The sequence below is a fragment of the Pleurodeles waltl genome, chromosome 2_1, assembly GCF_031143425.1.
Source record: "Pleurodeles waltl isolate 20211129_DDA chromosome 2_1, aPleWal1.hap1.20221129, whole genome shotgun sequence".
Classification (NCBI taxonomy): Eukaryota; Metazoa; Chordata; class Amphibia; order Caudata; family Salamandridae; genus Pleurodeles; species Pleurodeles waltl.
The window spans coordinates 570,318,712-570,346,354 of NC_090438.1; the positions used below are offsets into that span (position 1 = coordinate 570,318,712).

Sequence of the window (27,643 nt, forward strand, 5' to 3'; positions counted from 1 at the left end):
TTCTAAATGTGGGTGCTTGCACTTGATCTGAGCTTTTTCTCCCATTACAGGCACGTAGTCCATGAGCCGCCACCATTGCCACTATCTGTAGGGCCATATGGGAAAGATGACATATTGGCTTGCCTACCAACTGTGGAACACCCCATTGCTCATCCTCTTCCCTGATTACCATGTAGAGAGCAAGACACGGTTCAAATAAAGTATTAAAATCACCAGCCTCTATTAATCTAGACTTACCTTTATAAGTTTCCACTAACGTTTCAAGCATGACCAGAACCGAGGACTCCCGGTTTGCTGGCAATGAACTTGCTTACACATTTAATATCATTAAAGTTAATCCCCTTGGGGATCTTAAACTAATGCCCATTAAATCAAGGGAGTCTATCCTCAGTAATTTATGCCTGCAAGCTACGTCGTTTTGGACCAAGATCATAAGTCCCTCCATTGCCCGGCCCATTTTCCTTGGTGGCAGGGCCTCCACGCTACAAGTGGTAAATCCTCTAACGAAGACTTTGTTAACATCCCATGTTTCTTGTGACACACAAACATCATGTTTCCCTATAAAGGAGTTCCACTCTTGATCAGCCACCTTAGGGTTCACCCCTGCCACATTCCAGGAGATTAGTGATAGGTTCGTCCTGTATTCAGATACCATTTCAGAAGAAACACCCCTTTGTATATCGCCCACTGGTTTACTGGAAGCCCCCCCAAGGGAGCCTCTGGAGTTGATTCGTTGACAGCTGGTCCGGGGGGGGTGTAGAAATTCTCATGTCCATCTGTAGCCCTGATAGACCTAGTCAGTCTAACTGATTTAGCGTGGATAGTGGGTAATAACGGTTCCGAATGGGTACCTTAAAGGTAGTATGTTGTATTACCCCGGATTTGTAGTGATCAGTGTTTGTCAGGCTGAGTGTTCCCATTACTTCTTACTACTGGGGGATAGTAAAAAACAGGGCTAACACTCTAATACCCCTGTTTGCTTGGCTTTTTTCACTAATCAAATTAAACAGGGATTGAACACAGCTAGCTGTCTTGAAGCTCACAATTATACAGTCACCATGTGAGGCTTTTGGGGTTAGTAATAATTTCCTCACAATGGACCTGTGGCCAGCCCGACTCTTTCCGTAGCCAATGTGCAACTTTATTTAGTAATGATTTATGCAACTCACTTGTTCCTCTTGGTAACTGTGGGACATTCTCTAAAAGGATAATGTAGGGGGTGCACTCAGGAGGAATACTAGGACGTATATCAGGGGTGTCAAAATGCGAGCACACAGTCCCAGATTCCTCTGTACCACTAACTGGGTCTCATACCCCTTCCACTTCACCCACACGATGTCCACTACATGGGTGTTGGGGAGGTCCATTCGTGGGATCTTTTTTTGCAAGTGGTCCTCTTTTCCTACTTGTTGCTTGGTGGATCAATAGTTCCTCTCCGTTCCCTCTCAGGCGTGCTCTCTGGGTGTCAGGGATTCCACAGGGCTCTTGAGTCTTGTCACTACATTCCTCCATAAAGTTGGTAAAGGAATCTCTTTAGGCAAGCTCAAACCATTTAATCATAGCCTCTATTGAGTTGAGATGCTCGATTAGAGTGTGCAATTTTAAGTCAAGGATGCTACATAATTTTTCTTTTATCTGTTCAGATATCACCCCCTGAGCCTGTCCGAGTTCCTGCCCCATCCCATTACCTGCCCCCTTTTTGAATGAATGGAGCCTTTGGCTACCAGCTGGTTGCTACCACATGTATGTATGTATGTATGTATGGGGGTATTTGTAAAGCGCATTCCAGCCCGGGGGCATCGAAGCGCTAACTAAGGAGAGGCAGCAATGTCAGTGAAGAGAAAGGTGCAGGCTATCGAGGAAACAGCCAGGTCTTAACCCGTTTCCTAAAGATAAGATAATTATGCTCTTTTCTGAGATCCAGCGGGAGAGAATTCCAAGTCCTAGCAGCCGCTATAGTGAAGGCTTTATCTCCCCACTTCACCTTCTTGGTGCGGGGAACCTGGATAAGAAAGGTACTGGCAGATCGCAGCAGCCATGTAGATTGGTGCCACTGAAGTTTAGTAGTCAGATACTTGGACCCAATCCCGTGCGTGGCTTTATGAGAGATACAGAGAGCCTTAAAGGAAATCCGTTGGGCTATAGGGAGCTAATGAAGATTTCTGAGGCTTTCCTTAGCGGAGGCAGATCGAGGTAGATTCAATATTAATCTAGCAGCTGTGTTCTGCATCAGCTGCAGTTTTTTAAGAGATTTTTTATCCAAGTTAAGCAAGAGGGCATTACCATAGTCCAATCTGGACATGACCAAAGCCAGAGTGGCAGTAACTCTCCATTCTTTTGATAGATAGGGAAACATTTTCTTCAGTTTCCTCAGAGTCCACATGCAGGTTTTTATGGTCAGATTGACCTGAGGTTGAAAAGATAAGTGGTCATCGAAGAGAAATCCTAGATTCCTAGACGTGGAACCTGGTAGGGGCAAAGTGCCACACTCTTTGGGCCACCAATTAGTGGACCACTGAGCCCTACCTATCCCAAAACAGAGAACTTCGGTCTTATCACAGTTCAATTTTAGCCAATTGGCCTTCATCCATCTGCTAACCGCCGACATGCAGGCGTTGAACCGAGCCGCGACTATCTCCACATCTTTATTGATAGGAATAATAATCTGAGTATCACCTGCGTATGAGGTTGGGGTGAAGCCAAATGAACGAATTAGTTCTGACAGAGGGGCCACATAGACATTAAATAAAGTGGGGCTAAGTGATGAACCCTGAGGAACCCCACAGGGCAGAAGGTAAGCAGGGGACCTAAAGTCTCCGCTGCTTACCGTAGACCACCTGTCCGTAAGAAAGGACTCAAGAAGCTTCAGGGCCTGGTCCCTGATACCCACATGATGTAGACGCTCTAACAGAATGTGGGGGGCAATGGTGTCGAACGCCGCAGAAAGGTCCAATAGGACCAAAACAGCACCCTGTCCCTCGTCAACCAACCTCTGAATAGTATCTGATGAGGAGATGAGGGCAGATTCTGTACTATGGGACTTCCAAAATCCATGTTGAGAATTATCAAAACCCTCAGCAGCTGACAAAAAATTGATCAGTTCTCTGTTGATACATTTTTCAAACATTTTAGCCAGCAGAGGAAGCAGAGCTATGGGACGAAGTTGGTTAAATCATCATGTTTCCCGGTTTCCTTCTTTTTTAGAGAAATAATAGTAGTTTCCTTCCAAGCAGAAGGATAGATGCTGGAATTAAGAACTTATTGGAATACGGGGACCAGCGCAGATGTCACCAACTCCAGGACCAATTGCAGAATGGCCGGAGGGCAGGGGTCTAACGGCGACCCCGATTTGCATTCATGAAGCAGCTTACAAATCATGTCTTGGGATGGCATATTAAACTTGGAAAGTAGCCTACAATTGTCGAGTGTGGCTGAAAGTGGAGCGGAAAGGAGCCATGCCGGGGGGGTGGCCGGGAAGGAGAGCCCCTGAGTCTTAGCTATGGTAAAGCTGGAGTGAATGTTTAAAATTTTGTTTTCAAAGAATTCTGCAACTTTATTGCAAAAATTTTGAGAGTTTTCCAGCTTAGGCGCACAAGGGGAGGTGGTAAGGGCATTAATAACTCTCTAGAGGAATTGGCAGCTTTCCTAATTTTTACCGTAAAATATTCTGATTTAGCTATAAAACAGGCCTCCTTGTAACAGTTTAAGGTGACTTTTAAGTGAAGTTTCTCACTGGTATCCGGATTAAATCTCCAACGACGCTCCTGTTGTCTGTATTTTCTCTGGAGTGCTTTGAGGTCTTTAGAGAACCAAGGTTGGCTGGGATTTTTCCCCAGGCGTGGAGCATGTACCTTCTGAGGAGCTAATGAATTAATCGCCACAGAAATTCCCTGATTAAAACGGGCCAGTGGCGATAATACGGACATCTTAGGATCCTTCCAGCTACTTTTTAGTGCCGTTTCCAGGGGTTTAGCTTTAATACTTTTCCATTGTCTATCAATGTCCATCTTAAATGTTTATGATTCCTTTCAGGATCTGGTCGTATCCTCTTCTCTCTTGTTACCAACTCATCACCTATACTACGTGTGGAAACAAAATCCAAGGCTCCAAACTCCAAGGGATCATACTCCTGCTCAAAACCTGTTCTGGCTCGTCCACACACCCCTGGGTCCCAAATGCCACAAGGTCATCAAAGGGCATAACCTCACTATTCCCCCCCTCCCAACCTGCTCTTCATTATTTGTAGCGCCTAGTAATGGGGCCCCCAGCACCCCCAGGGGAGGAGAACGTAAAGAGGATACAGAAAGCCGACGCTCTGCTAACTCAATTTCCTTATCAATTATCCCCACAGCACTTATTATAAATTTATCCATACTTGACTTGCAGTGACCTACTTGACCTGTAGAATTCACAGGCCCTCGGACAGCCTTGCTAGTTGTCTTACTGCAAGACGTTCTAGCTCTAGGCATGCTGTAAGAATGAAGTAAGAGTCCCCAGCAAGCGCTAACCAGAGGCTCCAGCTCTTAGCTCCTAACAAACTTCCCACAGCTCATGAGATTGCAAATAAGGGTCAAATAAATGGGCCCAGCCCAGCTTCTTCTGGGCGATGATGGGCGAAGACGGGCCCTGTTTTGCCCTGGTCTTCGCCCGGGCACGTCCCACACTGCAGGATGCGGAGTTCGTTATGTGCACCTTGGGGTGCCGAAAATGGCAGTATGCAGCTTCCCCTGCCGCCTGGACTGCTGGGGGATGTAGTGCTGCCCTCCCGGTCACTTTGCCAAGCTCCCCGCACTGCAGGATGTGGAGTTCGTTATGTGCGCCTCCGGGCACCAAAAATGGCGGTATGCAGCTTCCCCCACAGCCTGGACTGCTGGGGGATGTAGTGCAGCCCTCCCAGTCACTTTGCCAAGTTCACCATGCTGCGGGATGCAGAATTAGTTATGTGCGCCTCTGGGTGCCGAAAATGGCGGTATGCAGCTTCCCCTGCCACCTGGACTGCTGGGGGATGTGGTGCCGCCCTCCCAGTCACTTTGCCAAGTTCCTCCTCAACACTCAATAGTGATCTTGGGTGACCATCCTCTGGGTGTGTGTGAACGATGGGTCCATTGAATCTTTCTCAGCCAGCAGCTCGGGCAGGTAGTGATAATCCATTTACCGGGAGCGGTAGCAGAAGTGACTAGGACAAGCAGCCCGGGTACGAACCGATGAACAGGGGGCCCTGGGGGTGCGCCGTGGTTTCCGTCATCCGCCAGACTTGTGTGCTCAGCCCCTGTGCTAGCTCCTGCTCCCAGCCCCGACCGCCGATGTCTCAACAATTAACTGTTCTACATGGTTCTGTTGGAGTGTGAAATAATTAATAAAGTTGTGTGATTAACTGAAAGAAAAACGTGCGTTTAAAAGTGCATGGCTGAAATGAAAACGAGGCCGACGCTGATAATTATATAATTATGATATTTTGAAAATGAAAACAAATCTCTGTCTAGTTAAATGTATTTTATGTTTTAGTGACTGAGAGTAATGAAAAATAATTATTACATGCTCGGAAAATAAATAGTGTGAGTTTTATGAAATGTTGTACTGCACATTTATCTATGTTTTTAAACAGGCCTATGCTAAACTAATTCAGAATGAAATAATGTGATGCTTAGAAATTGCTGAGATAAATGGAAAGTCACTGCCAAAGTGCCTATCTTTTCTGAAACATCCTGTGTGATGATTTAATGTCCGAGGGAAATGTTCTCATGCTGTAACATTTATATCATTTTATTTAACTTACTGATAGATAATGTTCCACAGAAAACAATGGCTTTCAGTAGTTTTAGTTTATGTAGATGAAACTTTTTATCTATGCAACGGAAACTGGCAATGATGGTAGAAGAAGCTGAACCAATGAGAGACAGAAATGAAAACAAGAATGCAAGGAGGAAAAGTTATTTTAATGTAATTGGTTCTGTCCTAACCACCTCAAAGCCTGACCAATGGTGTAGTAGCTAGTTATTTTCTTGGGTTTTAATATAGCAATGTTTAGGTGATGAGTTTTCAGATTTATTCTTTTGCTGAAGCAGACGTATTCTCTCTTGCTCCATAGCAGACTGTTTCTTTTTTTGCCGAAGCACAGAAATAATGTGCTGTGTGCCACCTACAGTTCAGATGCATTAAGGCCAAATATTACTGACCTGTTTTCCGATATGTCACTGTTCACTGAAGATGACCAGAAGATGCTCAACTAATGAAAATGTTGCTGCCTGGTATAACTTAATGTATGCATTTATCTTTCTTGCAGGTTTCATGTTTTTAGAAACCCAACCGCTATTTTTGCTAGCGCCATAGATAGATGTTTTCCAAATTAGTTTTTGTCTTCTTTTTCTTTTTGCATGAAGCCCAACATGCTTAATCTAGTTAGGGTAATAGTTAGAATGTCACATTCTGAATTTGGCTGCGCAGAATAACTGATGTGTATAATACATCTGTGTTAACTCAATGTACTCAATCTAAAATGTGCATCTGATATTGCAGTTATTCTGTATGGTGATTCTTGAGTGCCTCATAATTCATATTTTGTCAATGCTGAGATTCTTTAGAAGGCTTGGTCACCCTGTGTTATTCATGTATCTTTATAATTTCGTTTTGCGCTTGATTTACGTGATTTTAGCATTGTTAATATGAAGGGCAATACATGTTTTACTGAATCTAATGATTATTAATGATGACATTCTTTGGTTTTCTTTATTATTGACTTTGTTTTGTTCAGAGCCAAACACTCACACCTAAGTCCAAAGGTTCATTTGACCTCATGAGAGTAGATGGCTGTCTACCTTACGTGTCCCCTTAAAAATGAATTATCAAAACACATATAAGGTAGGACGCGCCATCAGTTCACACTCTCCTTGTAGGATGCAGTAATGCTAACTGTTTCATTATCCATCAGTCACAGCTGTATGGTGACAATAATGCTTATATATTGCCCTACAGGCCCATCGAAAAAACTATCTATGCTCACTTCAGGAGGTAATAGCCACTGCCTACCTAGACTCAAATTTTCTGGTTGCCCTCGGTGATTTTAATATACTCTTTGATAATATTAAAGATATCAATACCTTGGAATTGGCAAACATTTCATCATCCTTTGAACTACATCAGTATGTTGTTTTCCCTCCCATCGATCAGGTCATATTTTGGATTATATTGTTGCTCGATTGAACCTTATAGTCATTCATTCCATTGTGGAAGTTCCTTCGTCCGACTATAAGATCATACTGTTTAACATTCTTGTAAAGAATGTTAAGTCTCACAATTTTAGGGTACTAAAATACCTTATCATGCCTGGTCTAGTCTTAATAAAGAGAAACTTAAGAACTGTTTATAATTCTCTCAATTTATGGCTCATTTAGACAATTGTGATGATGATGAAGTGTTAAATCATTTTAATGACTGGAAATCAAATGCCTTGGACGAAGTATTAGCCCTTAAAACAAGAAGCTCCGATCGGAAAGCACCTACTGTCCCCTGGTATCAATTGATAATAGCCAAACGGAAATGTCAAAAAACAGAAAGAATTTGGAGGCTTACATATGCCAAGGTAGAGTAGACATACTATTAGCAAGAGCTTCAAGTCTACAAGGTGCTGATTCATATCAGCAGTAATTACTATCAAAATAAAATCATTCTGTCTAATAACTAGACAAAATAACTTTTTTAGGTTTATAAATGATTAGTGAAGGATAACGTTCGTATGTTCAAAGCAATGCCTACCCAAAAGCTTTGCTTAGAATTAGCAGAGTTATTCAGGACAAAATCTCCATACTTCTAACATCTTTCACACCAGTGAGTCCTATGATAGAAGCCACCTGGTGAAACAGGTGTTCTTCTTTAGCTTTGGACTGATTTTATACCTATAATAGAGGATGTTGTACTCACTAAAATCATGACTTTTAAGTCTGGTTTACAGCTAGATCCTTGTTCTACCAAGATTTTTAAAGCATTGGCCACTATATTTGCACCAGGCATTTACATGATATTTAATAGGTTGTTAATGAACAGCTATGTTCCCACATTTTGTAAAACTGTGATTGTGACTCAGCTGCTAAAGAAGGACACTCTCGGACCCAGCATTTGTGTACGTTGTCACCCAATTTCTCTTTTACCACAATCTTGGTAACCTGTGTAAACACCTGTATGTCCCATTTTATTGAAGAAAACAATGTCCTCAGTGATTTTCAATCAGGGTTTTGGCCCACGCTAGGCACGGAGACAGTGTTCGCAGATGCGACTAATGACATCCGTAGTATGAGGAACTCTGTGGCCCATATCCTTATAGATTTGTTGGTGGCACTTGATACTGTCTCACATTCTATCCCTCTAGCAAAACTCAGATCAATTGGTATCCAGGGCACTGTTTTCAAATGGTTTGAGTCATTCTTGCAGAATAGAGCAGAGGCTGTTCAGTTGACCTCATTTCGTTCTAATTTTACAAATCTTCATTGCGGAGTCCCATAGGGATCCTCTCTCACTCCCATGCTGTTTTAATGTTTATGTTCCCCCATAGGCTAACCCGATTTCCACCTTTGTTTTTCAGTTTTATGGTTATGTGGGCGACTTTTAAATGATAAGATGGAAATGTGAATGATTTGCAAGATCACTTTAAAGGATGTCTCATGCAAGTGGCCAACTGGATGAATGCCACTCCTCTCCTTTATGTTGGTCCTCCTCTTTGTAGCCCAAATCATTAGGACCTTGCCCTGACTCGAATAACACTGCCCCTAGCCTAGGAGTGATGTTTGATTCTAAACTTTCGTTGGGGCCTCAGGTAAAAAAATAACTTGCATCCACCTGTTTCCTGATCATGAATGAACTAAAAAAGATTCTTCTATTCAGCCGTCAATCATCTAGGCAGCTACTGATTTAAGCACTGATTATTACCAGCCTGGATTACTGAAACACATTGTATTTGAGTCTTCCACGTTATTTTATGCAGAGATTGCAGTTAATCCAGAATGCTGCCAGACTCGTACTGGATCTCCATAATTCTGAGAATATTTCTTTGCACCACAGAAAATTCAATTAACTCCCTATGCAAAAAAGATGCTGGTTCAAGGCCCTCTGCCTTTGTCATAAAGCCTTCTTCCCAATTCAGAGTATAAATTATATTTCTAATTCGTTCAAAAAAGAACATCCCTCCTAGAATAGTATTCTCAGCCTCCCTCAATCTGATGATCATGCCTACATTTCGTAAGGCTAGACTTGGTGGGTGTGCCTTGTAAAATGTTACTACACAAGCACTGAATAAACGTCTGTTTGAGTTACCATCCGAGCTGAATTTGTTAAAAGGATTTAAAAACATATCCCTTGAATTAATCTAGGCATTTTCTGTCTTGCTGTTAGCCTAGTGCCAGGACACATTTGGGTGACTGCGTGCTCAGCAAACTAAGGCCCGTATTTATACTTTTTTAGCGCTAAATTTGCGCCGCTTTTTGATGCAAAAGTGCCGCAAATTTACAAAATACAATTGTATTTTGTAAGTTTGCGCCGCTTTTGCATAAAAAAATGATGCAAATGCGGCGCTAAAAAAGTATAAATATGGGCCTAAGTATAATAACGAACAATAATAATAAAGGGGATGTTCACCACAGCAAATTGCCTACCATGCATACCTTCAGGATGGTGCTTCTATGCAAACTGACACAAAGAGCGATAATGATGGTACGAATGGTACATCACAGAGGTGTGAAGATCAATACAAAATGTTTTGTTCCGAGGAATCGACCAGCCAGTAGAGGAAGCAGCAAATGCATTTGTTAATGCACTGAAAAGCCTGGTAGGCATATCTGCATGCGGTTAACAGGCTCCCAATCATGAATGAAGCTGAGTGTTGGCACCTATAGCCTACCAGATGGACTATTCCAGCTGAGTGTGATCAAATAAGCTTTCAAAATCGGTGAAAGAAGACGAGGAGGTGTTTAACTCATGAGGCGTGATTTTGGACTCCAACAGAAGCAAAAGGAAGACGGATTCCTGTACCCCCTCAAGCAAAGGCTGGCTGAACCCATACACTTGAAGGACTGCTCCTCTTATTCGGAGTATATCTTTATTCCCGATTTGGCTTATGTAGGAGGCTGGCCTGGTTTGTAGTGGTACCAAGGGGTACTTACACTCTGCACCAGGTCCAGTTATCCCTTATTAGTGTAGAAGAGGTGTCTAGCAGCTTAGGCTGATAGAAAATGGTAGTTTAGCAGAGCAGCTTAGGCTGAACTAGGAGACATGCAAAGCTCCCACTATACCACTGGTGTCATATGCACAATATCATAAGAAAACACAATACACAGATATACTCAAAATAAAGGTACTTTATTTTTATGACAATATGCTAAAGTATCTCAGTGAGTACCCTCAGTATGAGGATAGCAAATATACACAAGATATATGTACACACTACCAAAATATGCAGTAATAGCAATAGAAAACAGTGCAAACAATGTATAGTCACAATAGAATGCAATGGGAGCACATAGGGATAGGGGCAACACAAACCATATACTCTAGAAGTGGAATGCGAACCACGTATGGACCCCAAAGCAATGTGAGCTCGTAGAGGGTCGCTGCGACTGTAAGAAAACAGTGAGGGTTAGAAAAATAGCCCACCCCAAGACCCTGAAAAGTGGGTGCAAAGTGCACCTAAGTTCCCCAGAGAGCACAGAAGTCGTGATAGGGGAATTCTGCAAGAAAGACCAACACCAGCAATGCAACAACAATGGATTTCCAGACGAGAGTACCTGTGGAACAAGGGGACCAAGTCCAAAAGTCACGATCAAGTCGGGAGTGGGCAGATGCCCAGGAAATGCCAGCTGTGGGTGCAAAGAAGCTGCCACCGGATGGTAAAAGCTGTGGGTTCTGCAAGAACAAAGAGGGCTAGAAACTTCCCCTTTGGAGGATGGATGTCCCTCGTGAAGAAGCTTGCAGAGGTATTTTCGTGCAGAAAGACCGCAAACAAGCCTTGCTAGCTGCAAGGGTCGCGGTTAGGGTTTTTGGATGCTGCTGTGGCCCAGGAGAGACCAGGATGTCGCCAATTGCGTGAGGAGACAGAGGGGGCGTCCAGCAAGACAAAGAGCCCACTCAGAAGCAAGCAGCACCTGCAGAAGTGCCGGAACAGGCACTACGAAGTGGAGTGAACCGGAGCTCACCCGAAGTCACAAAAGAAGGTCCCACGACGCCGGAGGACAACTCAGGAGGTCGTGCACTGGAGGTTAGAGTGCCGGGGACCCAGGCTTGGCTGTGCACAAAGGAAATCCTGGAAGAGTGCACAGGAGCCGGAGCAGCTGCAAATCACGCGGTACCCAGCAATGCAGTCTAGCGTGGGAAGGCAAGGACTTACCTCCACCAAATTTGGACTGAAAAGTCACTGGACTGTGGGAGTCACTTGGACAGAGTTGCTGAGTTCAAGGGACCTCGCTCGTCGTGCTGAGAGGAGACCCAGAGGACCGGTGATGCAGTTCTTTGGTGCCTGCGGTTGCTGGGGGAAGATTCCGTCGACCCACGGGAGATTTCTTCGGAGCTTCTAGTGCAGAGAGGAGGCAGACTACCCCCACAGTATGCACCACCAGGAAAACAGTCGAGAAGGCGGCTGGATCAGCGTTACAAGGTCGCAGTAGTCGTCTTTGCTACTTTGTTGCAGTTTTGCAGGCTTCCAGCGCGGTCAGCAGTCGATTCCTTGGCAGAAGGTGAAGAGAGAGATGCAGAGGAACTCTGATGAGCTCTTGCATTCGTTATCTAAAGAATTCCCCAAAGCAGGGACCCTAAATAGCCAGAAAAGGAGGTTTGGCTACTTAGGAGAGAGGATATGCTAGCAACACCTGGAGGAGCCTATCAGAAGGAGTCTCTGACGTCACCTGCTGGCACTGGCCACTCAGAGCAGTCCAGTGTGCCAGCAGCACCTCTGTTTCCAAGATGGCAGAGGTCTGGAGCACACTGGAGGAGCTCTGGGCACCTCCCAGGGGAGGTGCAGGTCAGGGGAGTGGTCACTCCCCTTTCCTTTGTCCAGTTTCGCGCCAGAGCAGGGCTGGGGGATCCCTGAACCGGTGTAGACTGGCTTATGCAGAAATGGGCACCATCTGTGCCCATGAAAGCATTTCCAGAGGCTGGGGGAGGCTACTCCTCCCCAGCCCTGACACCTTTTTCCAAAGGGAAAGGGTGTAACACCCTCTCTCTGAGGAAGTCCTTTGTTCTACCTTCCTGGGCCAAGCCTGGCTGGACCCCAGGAGGGCAGAAACCTGTCTGAGGGGTTGGCAGCAGCAGCAGCTGCAGTGAAACCCCAGGAAAGGCAGTTTTGGCAGTACCCGGGTCTGTGCTAGAAACCCAGGGGATCATGGGATTGTCTCACCAATGCCAGGATGGCATTGTGGGGGCAATTCCATGATCTTAGACATGTTACATAGCCATGTTCGGAGTTACCATTGTGAAGCTATACATACGTAGTGACCTATGTATAGTGCACGCGTGTAATGGTGTCCCCGCACTCACAAAGTCCGGGGAATTTGCCCTGAACAATGTGGGGGCACCTTGGCTAGTGGCAGGGTGCCCACACACTAAGTAACTTAGCACCCAACCTTTACCAGGTAAAGGTTAGACATATAGGTGACTTATGAGTTACTTAAATGCAGTGGTAAATGGCTGTGAAATAACATGGGCGTTATTTCACTCAGGCTGCAGTGGCAGGCCTGTGTAAGAATTGTCAGAGCTCCCTATGTGTGGCAAAAGAAATGCTGCAGCCCATAGGGATCTCCTGGAACCCCAATACCCTGGGTACCTCAGTACCATATACTAGGGAATTATAAGGGTGTTCCAGTATGCCAATGTAAATTGGTAAAATTGGTCACTAGTCTGTTAGTGACAATTTGGAAAGAAATGAGAGAGCATAACCACTGAGGTTCTGATTAGCAGAGCCTCAGTGAGACAGTTGGTCATAACACAGGTAACACATACAGGGCACACTCATGAGCACTGGGGCCCTGGCTGGCAGGGTCCCAGTGACACATACAACTAAAACAACATATATACAGTGAAATATGGGGGTAACATGCCAGGCAAGATGGTACTTTCCTACAGCTTATAATGAGAGTTATGAGGGAAAACGATGATTCCCATTCATTTCCACCTGAACTGAAACATGTTTTCTGTATATTAATGGAGAGAGACTCAGTGGACTGGAATAAGACTGTGAAAGGGTAGCTGCCTGGCATTTACCACAAAAGTTCAGAATTTAAACTTTGTTTCTGGACATCATTTTTCCATATGTAACTAATGTCAAAGATTTCAATTACAAAATCATGTTTATTAAGTCAAAATTCTTTTAAGCAGAACTATATTTTAATACAAAATTCACATAAGCAGCAATATTTCTGCAATTATTAAATAAATCAGTAGTACCACAAATATTCAAATCAGTTCCTTCAAATCTCATTTTCTTATTTGTGCATATTTAAAGAGCAAGATACATAGAAAAATCCAGTAAGCAAATCTGGTCAGTAAACCACATAACTGAAACGTATGAAAATGTAATAGTTTGAAAATATGAGACAAAGAAATCTTGAGCAATAAGGTTAAAAACTAAGGGGCATACTCAGAAGCCCCTTGTGCCACCTTAGCATTGCCATAGTGTAATTGTGTTAACACTAAGGCAGTGCTAAGGTGGCTTTTCTGCCGCACCAGATTTACAAAGTGGTGCGATGCTTGCATTGCGCCACTGTGCAACCCCTTGAGCCACAATATGCCAGCGGCAAGCGTAGTGTATGCAAGGGGGCGTTCCAGCACTGGGAGGCACGAAAAAATGGCGCAGTGACATTTACAAGATTTCACTGCGCCATTTTTTCCATCATTTTTAACAGCTACTCAGAGCAGGTGTTAAAATGACGCACCCATTGTTATCAATGGGCCTCATTGCACTTTGATGCACTAGCATCAATAAGTTTGATGCTAGTGTAGCAAAGCACCACAAGAGCATCAAAAATGTTGATCTATTGTGCTAACAACCGCCATGGTGCACTGTATCATAAATACAGCGCAACCATGGTGTCATTAGGTGCCGGTAGGGGGGCGCAAGAACAGTAGCGCATCATCTGTGATCCGCCACTTTCTTGTAAATATGGGCCTAAGAACATCCAATTATTAAATGACATACATCAAGCTTTACATTATCACAGCTTAATCCTGTCTGTAGTTCACACATAATAGAATCATCAAACTTCCAATTTACCAGCCAGGATTTATTTCCATTCCAAATTTCAATGCCTCTAGTAGTTGTCTGCTTTTTTAAAGAACCTCTAAACAATCAAATACCTCTTTATCTCCCAACGATCTCCTTGTTAGGTCAGAGAAGATTATTTTGTAGATAATCCCTATTCTGCACCATACTTGATGTCCTTGCTGTTTAAAACACCACTGACTCAATTAAAGAGATACTATTGACTGCTAATAGATTGCATTCTGCAGGGGAGACACATAGGTGATACCCCTATTAAAATTATTTTGACAAGTACACTTGAATAATCAAAATCATAACACTATATACATCCATGAGTATAGAAGTTTATTTCAACTATCTAAACAGTAGATTAAAAACATGTACACTTAAATATAATTATTCGGTGCTAAGTAAAATCTCGTTGTTCAAGGCCGCATAAAATCTCTTTGATATGAAACCTTGAATTAATAATATACAGCAAAAATAATCATAACAACGAAATGTAATCCTGTTTGATAAAGTGAAGTAGAATGACGCGCGCCACCGTATCTTCCTCCAGATTAATCAACATGAGATTAACTAACTGAATCAGGATTCCGATGAGACATCAGTCAGCATCCTTCTCACAGAATTTTACAGCCGCTCTGATTGTATCTATACCGTGCTTTCGCATTTAGCGATTCGGTATTTCAAGTAGGAAATTGTGAGATGCAAAATGCGACTCACAAAACCAAGTCGCAATTCGATGCACCAACAAATCGCAAATGCAAAATACCACTAAGTGAAACCAGGTGGTAACCAGGTGCAACCTAAATAAAGAGGCCCAGAATGCCTCAGACTCTTTTCCACAATGGCTGCACTCTACGTCATGGCGAGGAGAATGAGGATCTTGGCAGGTTTGAGGAGACAGGAGCGCATTTTCAGAGTGCGCATTACACTTTTTGACCAGACTGAGGAGGAAATATTTGAGAAGTACAGGTGGAGCTCAGCCATGATACTTGACCTGATAGCTGAGCTACAACCCATACTGCAGCGCACAACACATAGGACTCAGAGCATCCCCATCCTTGTGCAGGTATTATGCTCTCTCCACCTACTTGCCTCAGGGAGCTATCAAGGGGTCATAGCAGCAGCTGGAGGGGTCTCACAGAGTACCCTCTCTAGATTTTTCAATGCATTTATCAATGCCATGCTGAGCAGAATACACCAGTACATCCGATTCCCCCACACCTCACAGGAAATACAGCAGACAAAATAGATTTCTACCATATAGCACAGTTCCCCCGCGTCCTAGGTGCCATAGATGGGACACATGTAGCAATCTGTCCACCATCAGCCACAGAGTATGTGTACCGCAACCGTAAATACCAACATTCCATGAATATACAGGTGATATGCAATGCCTCCTATATCATAACTGATCTCGTGGCCAGGTACCCAGGGAGCACCCATGATTCATACATCTTTCGCCACAGCGGGATTCACACAAGACTGCTAGCTGGGGAGTTTGGTGAAGGATATCTACTAGGTATTGACCCTCTGTACACTGGTGCATTGATGGCGTGCTGACGTCAGATGGCTCAGTTACTCATAATACCCTCTGTTCCTTCCAGGAGACAGTGCCTACGCAGTGCGCACCTACATGATGACGCCCTACCTAAATCCTACAACACCTGCTGAACGGAGATACAATGTAGCACACAGGGCGACCCGCAACGTGGTGGAGCGCACCTTTGGGCTGCTGAAGAGTCGCTTTCGGTGCCTCCACAAAAGTGAAGGGGCACTACAGTACAGCCCAGAGACAACATGTAGAATAGTGGCTACTTGTGCAATCTTGCACAATATAGCTACCACCAGGGGCATACCTGTGGAAATATGTGATTCTGAATCTGATGAGGATGATGATCCCATACCACCGCTACAGCCAGCAGACCTGACCAGTCCAGCAGAGGGCAGGCAAAGGCGTGCTGACATCATGCACAACCATTTCAGATGTAAGTATGAACAACACAAATCCACTGACAATTGTACTTGTAGTAAGTAAATGTATTACCTTAATGTCAGGTAATATCAGTTCCACTAGTAGCAACAATAAGTAAATGAAACAATAAACAAAAGCAGTTAACACATATTCACTATTCCTTCATAGTTTCCTGTATGGCACAAACATTTGCAGTCTCCTGTGGCCAATACTCTCATTTCCTCCGGCCACGCAAGCCACTCGAGTGCGCAGTTGCCTCACTGGCACCTCTATTTTCTGCCTCAGTGACAGTGCTGTGCCTGGCATTGCGACGTCTTGCATCAGTTGTGGGCACAGCTAAGCTGCTGAGGCTCGATGTGTCCTCAGTGTCCCCCAGTCCCAGTTCACTTGGTGTGGCTGAGCGGTTACCCATCATATTGTCTATCATTTGTGATCTGCACCAGTACTTGTGCCACATCCCTACTGCTGTGCGCTGCCTCCACCTGTGCGGCCACAGCACGCCGCGATATGAGGGCTGTTGAATTTGCCAGCCGATTGACAGAGCAACCAAAACCGCCAAACATACCCATAAAACCTCTCTCCTGCCTGCGGTGGCTAACTCTGTTGTGGCGCAGCTCATGACACAGTTCCCTCACTGCACTAGTCAGCTCCCTCGTTTTCTCTGATGCGTGGATCTGTCCCTCATGCAGCTTATTGATGGTCGCATTGAGACACTCCAGCTGGCGATGCAGCCCCCCCATGTTTGTATTGTGTGCCTGCATCTGCCTTTGTAACGCAGAGATTTTTTTGTTTTGCAGGTGCTGCTGCTTTAACATAGCCGATTCCAGGCCACCGAACACTGATGGTCCCTCACCTGCTTCCAAAGCCTGTGCGCCTGAATACGTAGGCATCCTGTGGGGTGTTGTGCTACACTGTGGATGGGGCTCCTGCATACCAGTGCATCTGCCACTTGGGGAAGGTGTGTGTGAGTCATCCTGCTGCTCATCAGAGTCCTGGCTAAGTTCTGGTAGTGGTACTGCCCTAGCCCTGCGTCGGATGGGTGCTATATTCTGTGAATCGCTGGTATTAGACTCAGAAGAAGGTTGGGTTTCTGTTTCCCCTGCAACAGCACATGCTGTAGCTGCTGGGCCTGGGCCACCTGCAACGACAATATGCAGCATGTCAGTTATGTATGTATCAACAAAGGTCACACAATGGTAATAAATGTACAGTTACTTCTCATCACAATGTGGGTGTTGTGGTCTTCTGTGTGTCGCTCTGCCTATTACATTCTATGTGCTACTTTCAGCTCTGGGTTGTGGACTACCACTCCCATAAGGCATTGTTGTGCTGCTTCTAATATGTGGAATGGACTACTTCTCGCAATGCTTTGCCCTACTTGCTAATTCCTAAGGGGCTTTTGTGCATACACATATGGGGTTACATTTCAATATTGCACTTACCTTTACTGGTACTTGGTGTGCCGGATGTGTTGATGTCAGTGACCCCACTGACTGCTTCTGGGAGGAGTGTGGACTCCACTAGGTCTTCCATCAGGGTGGAGGGTGTCTCTGTAGGTGGGCTGCCTCCTGTGCTCCTGGCCTCCTGCAGTCGTCTTGCCACCCTCTCCTTGGCACTGGACCGCAGGTCGTACCACCTCTTCTTTATTTCCTCCACAGAGCGCTGCGCTACTCCAACAGTGCAGATTTTGGTCTGAATATCTGCCCAGAGTCTGCGCTTTTCGCTCTCAGACACCTGGAGTGAGCTTTTGCCAAACAAACAGTCATGGCTCCTCACCACCTCCTCTGTGAGCACCTCCAGCTCTTGCTCACTAAACTTTAGTTTACGCTTCCTTTCTCCCTTCTCCTTTCCCTGTGCAGAGGTGTCCATGGTGGTTCTGCAGTCCTGCCTTCTTCACAGAGTTCCTCACTGTGGCTAGGCTGACTCTCTCTGTATGCTAGTTTGTGTGTGGCACCTGCAAACTGCCTGGGATGACTTACTTCCTGCTTGTGATGTCATCAGGCTCCTCCAGGTGTGCGTTCTCGCAAATTGCGATTTTCAATTACCGAATCGCAATTTGCGTTCTTGCAAATTGCGATTCAGTATTTGGGCCTCGCAAACCACAAATAGCGATTTTTAAGAAATCGCTAATTCCGATTCGCAATTGTGATACATGGCCTATTGCGACTCGGAAATAGCGATTTCTTAAAAATCGCTATTTGCGATTTGCAAGGCCATATCATGATACATCTGGCCCTTAGTGAATTGTGGATGGTTAACTCACAGCAGGAGTGTACACCTGCGCCCGAGTGTAAACGGAGGCCACCCTGCAAAGCATTAACTAAAATGGCAGTATTACATGCAAAGACATGCAAATATTTACAACACAAAAAAGCCATAGATCATGAAAATAAGGTGGAGGGAGAGTATAACAAAGCCTTGCTGTGGGAGCAGACTGATAACAAAACAGTCAGTACATATAGATTTATCAGCAACATTATACATTGCCCTATGAGATAGTTTGACCCTATAGTGGGCCATGACACAGGGAACAGCCTGTCAGTACACCCCCATGCACAATAAAGTGGAGGGAAAGAGAGGACTATAATCGGTCCAGCACACTACCTCCCTAGTGTTATAATGAAATCTTTGTGTGCAGTCCCGAAGAGGTCCGAACTATCAATTTTGATAAGCGGACCATATCACCCATTTTCTCGGCCAGTCTACTTTGCACACACAAATCTAAAAATGTGGACTTTGTGGCTGATTTTAAAAAATAGACTTCCGGCAAAGAGCCCCTCTGAGTGGCATGTCAGGCATTGCAGTGTCAGACCAAGGATGGCGGCTGAAGGCTCTTGCTCCTAAACATTAACGCTGTGTTTGTCCTCGATGTGGTCCACTTATCATAATTATTGGTCAGACCTCTTTGGAACTGCACACCAGGAGTTCTGAGTACACTCTCATGTCCGGGTATGGTATTAATTACATACAGTTGCCTAGTGCTTAATTTGTAAAAAGAAAAAGAAGTGCCAGGGCCCTTGTCAGAGGCCAGTCCAGCTTGCACCACCCATTGCCCCCAATAGCACTGCCAAAGACAGCACTATCACTACAAACCATCACACTCATACAAGTCTGATAATTGAGAATTTAAATATACATTAAATTGACAAATACATGCCTCCCAAGCAATTCTTATAGGTTTGGGTGGCAATACAGGGGTGTGAGGTCCTTTGTGTGTGGACAGGACTCAGCCTATTCAGGTGTAAGTCAGGCTGTGTCCAGCTACTCCCTCCCATTCTGCTAGTGATGGCCCAATAAGCCACACCTAACCTCCCATTGTGGGTGGCTACCTAGGAGAAATACAGAAAGCCCAACTGACAACTACACCCAGTCATGTGACCAGAGACAGGCTACAGATGCTAAATGGCTAAGATAAGAAAATGGTCACTTTCTAAAAGTGACATTTTCAGAAATGCAAATTAAAATCCAACTTCACCATAAATCAGGATTTTAAATTGTGATTCCAGACACACCAAACTTGAAAGGGGTTTCTCTTCCCATTTGTAAGTTACACTTTTAAACTGTAATAAGGTAACTGCAATGTTATCTTGTGGGTAAGATATGGCTGGCAGTAGTAAAAAACAAATGTAAAAGTTTTTCACTACCAGGACATGTGAAACTTAAGAGTGCATGTCCCACTTTTTAAATAAAATTGCACCCTGACCTCAGGACTTTCCAGGGACTGCCCTAGGTGTGTCTTATATACATTACAAAGGAAGGTCTAGGCCTACAGGGGGTTTATTTTGCCAGGTTGACATGGCAGTGTGGAACTGCACACACAGGCTCCTCAATGGCAGAGCTACTTAGGGGGTGGCGCAATCAGTGCTGCAGGCCCACTAGTAGCATTTTTATTACAGGTCATAGGCACATGTAGTGCACCTCATTAGGGACTCATAAGTAAATTAAATATGCCATTTTGGAATAAGCCAGTATTACCATGTTTAGAGGAGAGAGCACAAACACCTTAACAATGGTGAGCAGTGGTAAAGTGTGCAGAGTACTAATGCCAGCAAAAACGAGGTCAGAAAAAGTGGAGGAGGAAGGCGAAAAGTTGGAAGAAAGACCACCCTAAGTTTGACAGGTCTTACAGAACATTTATGTGAACATTTTGTGGGTACTGAGAAAGAAAAGGAGTTTTTCTAGCACACAACAATATTTTAATGTTTGTAAATTAACTGTGCAAATATTTCGGAATATATCAGCATGAGGGGAGCACAAAAGAAGCATATTTTTTCAAAATTTGAAAGTGTGGTGGAAAAAAATATTTTAATACAATCAAAACAAATCAGTACACTAGGCAATGTCATTTTCACACATTATCGTTTGTGTGCTGTATAGTTTCATCAGTAAAACTGTATGTGTAAATGTAATGGTCATTTCAATTGAAAGTGTGTCCTCTGTAATAGCAGTGCCCTAATGCACCATGCATACTCCACACTACAGTCTACAACAGTCTGCCTGATAACACTCTGCAACACTCTACTTTGCTTCACTCTATGACACAACACTGCACTCCACCACTCTCCACCACACTCCACTCCAGGCCACTCTATGGCACTTCATTCTAGGCCACTCTATGACACTCCACTCTAAGACACTCCAGTCTACGCCAGTCCACAACACTATGTCCCACTCTACTCCACTCTACGCCACTTTACTTTACACTACGCTATGCCACTCAACTCTATGACACTTTACTCCATTCCACTCCACTGTACACCACTCCACTCCAATATACGCCCCTCCACTCCATGACACTCTATGACACTCCAATTTACACAACTCAACTGCACTCTACAACACTCTACGCCACTCCAATATATGACACTCTATGCCACTCAAAGACACTCTACTCCACTCTATGCCACTATACACCACTTCTCCATAGGCCACTTTACTCCACTCTTTGCTACTCCACTCTACACCACTCGACTCTATGACTGTACTTCACTCTATGCCACTCCACAACACTCCACTCTATGACACTTTAGTTTACTCTATGTCCCTCCGTTCTATGTCCACTCCACAACATTCCATGACACTCCACTCCATGCACTCCAGCCAATGATACTACAAGACACTCAACTCCAAGCTACTCTATGACACCCTGTTCTAATCTTCGCCAGTCTACAACACTCTTCGCCACTCTACTCCACTCTTCGCCACTCCACTCTCTTCCACTCCACTCTCCTCTATACCACTAACGAACCGCAGTCAAGCTGGTGTACAACATGGCCAAAACACATTGTCAATACCAATAGTTTTCCCAAAGGCAAGACCTATTGACTTTGCCAGTACTTGTTTTTGAGACCGGGACATCCACAGCAAAATACAAAATTTAAGGCGGAATAATGGAGAAAGAAGGAATGAGGGAAGGACACGGAAAACTAACCTGCAAGAGTAAGTTAAAGAGAGATGACATCTCGTGTGCTCGAAGAATGGCGGAAGAGGTGAAACCAAGTCTAGGCAGCCTTAGTATTTGGCATCCCCGGTATTCGGCAGGGCAGGCTGCGGCTCCTAAGGGAAACGTAGGACCACCGCTCTTACATGTTTGTGGTTAATGAAACACTGAGGCTTATGGGTCATCTTTTACTTTACAAATGACATTGATAATGTGGACTGGCATATATTACCGTGCGATGTGCAAGGATTTCAGTTAAGGTCGGGATTTCTACTACATAGATTTACACAAGGACAAAGGCCCTCTTGTGCCCTCCAGCTGACGGCGCATACGGTTTCACAGTCCCTGCACGCTGCATAAAATACCAACATCAGTCCCACCCACCAAGCCTTCAGTTCTCTTGCTCCCCTTGAATACAGCCACATCCTGCACCCGACAAACAGCTAACTGTTTTCATCCACTTCCCGTGCATGCGGCCTGTGTTTAGGAATCGAGCCCTCTGCCATCGAAAGCGCAGCAAAAGTGTGAAACCCATTTTTATTAAGAAAGCCACATATTTTTTGACTTGATAAATAGGGTTATTGTTCTTCTGAACTGTTCACACAAGTATTGTATGATGGTTAACACGTGGAGAAATAAACACGGACGGGCTGCCTGATGCAAAGCAGATGTGACGCGCATTCCTTGCTCGCTGCTTGTGAGCACCGCTGGAATTTGGACCTTTAACAAAGCAGTACAGACCCACTGTGCACACATTGCGGAGGTGGGGGGCGCCGACAACATTACAGTAGATATTAAAGCCTCATAAACTAGTGGAAAGCGTATTTTAACAACTTCTTGATTTGAAAACATTGCTTTTCACACACTCATTTATATGTTATCTTTATTAATGTTGCCGTATTCCCGGCAACTGGTGACACTAGTGTTTGTAAAAAAAACAAAAAACGTTCCGTCCTGCTGACTCGCTTACCAGTGGACTGACCTCCGAACTCTGTACAGTGTTAGCTTCTGTGGCTTTCAGTTGAACTTGTGACCTCATCACAAAAAGATTCTAGAAAAAGTGAAGCCGGGAACTTTGGGCGGAAGTGCTTATTTCAGCAGGTCTGATGATGCTACTGAGTTTTTACCCCGATTGTCCTTCCTTGTCCCAGCACTCACCTGAATGAAGTGCAGTGAAGCCACCATTTGCTTAAAATGTAGTTTAACAATAAATAAATCCTCTTTCTCTCTTGCTGTGTCCCACCCGATCTCTAGGCTCCCCTCCTTTCCCGAAAGGGGAGAAAACCCTCAAAGCTCATGTCATGCCCATGCTAAAGTATTTGGAATCGAGGTGACTGACGCAGGAGGGAGGGTGTAAAGTATATACTGGAACAAGGGAAGATAACCAGGCTAGTGGGGATAGTAATCAACCCACTACCTTATCCCAGTCAGTACTTGCATACCATGCAACTTCATTCCCTCACAACAAGACATGCCCCAGATTAACACCACATACTAGTAAAATAAATAAATAAATAAATAAGACAGCAATGCAGGAGATCAATTACTCTAGAAGAAAAGGCAGCAAACACTACCGTACCAAACTCTAGTGATCCTTGATCCCCTACATCCAGTCTGTAATGAAAGATAAAAGTAGATGGGGCGGGTCAAGCAGTCATCTGTTCTAGATGGACGCTCCTGGTGCCTCTCAGCTCAGTAGCCGCCATTCTACAGGTAGACCATATTTGAACTGGTCTTGACAAAGAAGAATCCTAGGAGGCAAAAGAAAAATACAGCACTATCTTGAGAAGTATGTTTCTGTTTCTTCCTGAAAGGACCAAAGCTGACAAAATTACTTTCCAAATTTCCCAAAATCAGGAGCCATGGTTTGATGTTGGTTATGATGGTGGTGACGCAGTGATGGTTTGGACTGGGTGGCAGCTATTGACGTGTAATAGGCCTGGTTTTCTTCTTATTTAAACATGAAAAGCAAATGTTCAGAGTCTGGAACACACTGGACTGCGGCCTGAGACGTTGTTGTATATTTTTTGTATTTTGCAGAGTAATGTGAGGAAAATGCTCAGAAGCATTTTCACTTCTATCTGGCAGCCATTTTGTTTAGCAGGAGCAATAAATATATTTTTTTAAATCTCAAGATCAATTAGATGATGCCTTAAATGACCACTCTTTGCCTATAATATTCACTCTGCTCTTGAAGAATGTTATTAACTTTACTTAAAAATTCAGTCATGTTATTTAGTCCTGTTTTTTTACTGAATTAATATGTGAAGCCAGAACTGGAGCCCTTTTTCCATGTATGCTTTAGTGAATAATCAAATATAATATTTGCTTTCCAATTTTAGAACGCTCTTTGGTGACCAATGAAAATTTCAGATATCATTAGTTAATCAAAGTTAATTTGACTCCAGGCCTACTGTGGAAATAAGTCCTGGCCGTAGGTGTTTAATATGTTCTTTAAGTGTTACTTGTATATTGTTGTGTATGGGAAGAACAAACAGAATTACTTAATGTCAGCAGTAAAATGAAGTGCAGCTGACTGCATGAGGAGCACATCTGCTGGCCGGAAGAGGCAGCAGACAGACCCGCTATCAGCACCTACACTGCCTGCCCAGCTGAGTGCCGCCCTACCTCTCTCCTCTGCTGTCCTCTCTCTCCCCTTGGCCTTCACCACTGGCTGCCATCTTCCCTCCTTAGGTGCCTGCTGCTCCTGCTCGGTTTGAGCCAGGAGCTCTTGCCAACCCCCGGGATCCTGATATCTCTGAGTTATAGGAGGATGAGGATCCTCATGCAAAGCACTTCTACAGAGCTGATCTGTTCAGTCATGCCATTACTGAGGCACCGCACTTGATCATATTATTCATGCCCTGGTGTGGGCATTGTAAGTGCCTGCAGATAACATGATGGAACGTAATGGGATACAGGTACAACAGTTACCGGAAGCCTGGGTTCACGCTGCAAAAGTGAATTGTATTCAGGACATTGCAGTGTGCACGGAGCAAGGTGTTCGAGTATATCCCACATTGAAGTTCTTTGACACCTAACTGGGAACAGCTTGCTGCTTCATACAAAAAATCTGAGACTGCAAAGATTAGCAAGGAGGACTATACACAGCAATGCAACCTCTGCACTAGGAACCAGGTCAGTGGCTGTCGGACCCTCCTCTGGTTCAAGAATGGAGAAAAGGCGGATCAGACCAAAGGGAAGATAGACTTGGTTTCTCTTAAAGAACACATTTATTCCCAGACAAAGGTTTCTGAAGAGGCTGTGGAGCTTGTTGATGAACCTGCTGATGAGCCAAAACAAGAGGCAGAACCTGTTAAAGACAAGTCTGCGGTGCTGACTCTTTCTGATGCTGGCCTTGACCAGACATTTGCTACAGATCTTACATTCATAAAGTATTATAACCCATGGTGTGGTCATTGTAAGCATTTAGCTCCCATGTGGGTGGTTCTTTATAAAAAAGAGTCACTGGTTTAAATGAGATTAAGATTGGAAAAGAGGACTGCACTGCACAGCGCACTCTATGAAATAAATTTTCTGTGCATGGACACCTGTTGCTATTCTGTGCAGGAAAAAACCTGGAAGAGAGGAACGGTGCAACAGACTTGGAAACATTACAAAGCTTTGTAATGCAGCATGCCAGGGATGGACTGTAAAAAAATTATTTAAAAAAACATCTCCAGGCCCCCAACAAATCTTTTGTGTATTTTCCTTCATCGTGTAAAAATTTTACTAAATGGATTTTGTTGGGAACACTGAATGTGCTGAAGTGTGGGGTATTGATTATGGTGTCGTTAGCGACCAGGAGTTAAAATTGAGATTATCTTTCTTAATTTCTTTGCACACAAAATTTCATCATTGACTTAAATGTAAACAATAGTGAATTGTGGTATAGGGCCCTGTAAGATTCTTTAATCTTAAAGTCACCATGAACCATAAACACTTACTTTGTAAAAACTGTCTGTTCTCCAAAATCTCAATTGTTGCTCATCAATTTCTGTTCATTTGTAAAGTGCAGATGTTAGTTTCTAAGTTCCTGAAGATAAAAATGGTGAACATTCCAAAATATTGTCTAGAACCATGCTAGATGGGACCATTACATCTGAAATATTTTTGAAGGAAACGTTTGTTATTTCAGTAGCCTGTCGGAAAGTGAGAGTAAAAGGCATCCCACTTATCACCGATAATTTGTTTATGATTTTCTGATACTTCAGTGTATTGGCAAAATGGACTTTGAAACTACTTGACAATCTATACCTGAATGTGTTTTTTTCACAATGTGAAAGTCTGAAATCACTTTGGAGATGAGGGGATGTTTCGCGTTTCTATAAATACAAACCAGTCTCCTTGTTGAAGCGCAAGCAAACATATTTCAGAGTCAGGCATAGTAGACAAATATTTTTACTTTTTCCCATAGTTTAAGCTTCTCTTTAACTACTTATAAAATGTAAGTTTAACAAGACTACTTTTTATGTATTTTAGGGCATAAGTTTGTTACTTCATTATCATCATAAATCTTTATTCGGCTTTATGACAAAACATAAAGGCACAAAGGTAAAATGTCATGTAAATAAAATATCACATCTAATTCATCTCAGAGAAAAATCATATAAATCCCTTGTAAAATAGTCAGATAATCATAAGATAAAACTTGAGCAAATCATATTAAAAGTAGTCTTAGACATTTTCTGGAATCATCATACAATAGGGCCATCTCATGTATATAATTGTCAATCTCTGTAGTTTATCTTGATAATCTCAGTTTTAAATGTTTAAGCATGTATTTTAAAAACAATCCTAATAAATTGTTGAAACAACAATTTTTTCCTGTGCAAAGAGCCTATTAAAAAAAACATCTTTCACAGGAACTAGCAGAAGGTGAAGTGAGTTGCTGAAGAAATAGCAAAGCGGGCCTGCAAGTGACAAAGCCCAACCTATCAAAATGGGAATTAAAAAATGCTTAGTGGATGCAATGTAAAATTTACCAAAAAAGGGTGAATTGCAATAAGCTTTGGTGTAGGATTCATTTCAAGGACAAATCAAAATGAACAACCAATCATACTGCCCCAAGAGAAAACTCAAGTTACATGAAATAATACCAAATCTAAATTTGGTAAGGAAGGACATATCCCAGATGTTAGTAACCAAGTCCAGATATGGTTCTACTCCTGTAGTCATACCAATACTAAGATGCTCTCAATGTATACACTTGGTTAGTTCCGTGGCATTCCTCTGAATAAATGAGAACCAGGGAATTTGGAGCCCAAGATCACAGGACAAGCAATCATCATTGATATCCCTGCTTAGGGACGCTTGTAAATTCTCCCAAATCGAACACCATAATAATTATTGCACGAGGTTAATAGAATTCTCGATGTAAGCAAGCCTCAGCTCCTGGCGAATAGCAAAAGTTGGAGAACTTGGGCGCAGGCCCAAAAGTCATCTGCTGACCCTATTCTCCTCCAATTGCAATGATCTCACATTCTTATATCCCCAAACCCCAGAGCCATATGTTAGAACAGGGAGGCACTTTTGCTGTAGATTTGTAACAAAGGGCCAATTGGTTTACTATTGATATAGAAAGCCAGATGAAATAAAAACCCAACTGAATTGGAGAACCTCAATGTCCTCTTGACATGTCCCTGCCCTGTTGAGGCGACACTAAAGGGATTGGTGCATTTACCACTGAGGCCAAATCTAACAAAAGCTTCCAAGTCACTGTGAAGAGCATGCAGAAAAGTGACAATAATTTGGTCATCTCCCAAGCCCTCCAACATTTGGATCTTACCAAACGATCAATGGTACAGGAGAGATCCATGAAGGCCAGATAGATGGAGCTTCGCTTAGCAATGGTATAGTTGCTGACCAAAAAAAATTGAGATTATGACAGTGCTCCATTGTACCAAGACATTCACGGAATCCATACTGCACGCTTGAAAGGATCTGATTTTCATCCGTCCGTTATAGCAGATAATGAAGCACAACCCTT

General features: G+C 43.6%; 1 pseudogene; it reads left to right on the plus strand.

Moving 5' to 3' along the window:
* The first annotated feature begins 266 nt into the window (after positions 1-266).
* On the plus strand, positions 267-25,310 carry LOC138260026 (thioredoxin domain-containing protein 5-like; annotated as a pseudogene).
* The last annotated feature ends 2,333 nt before the right edge of the window (positions 25,311-27,643 follow it).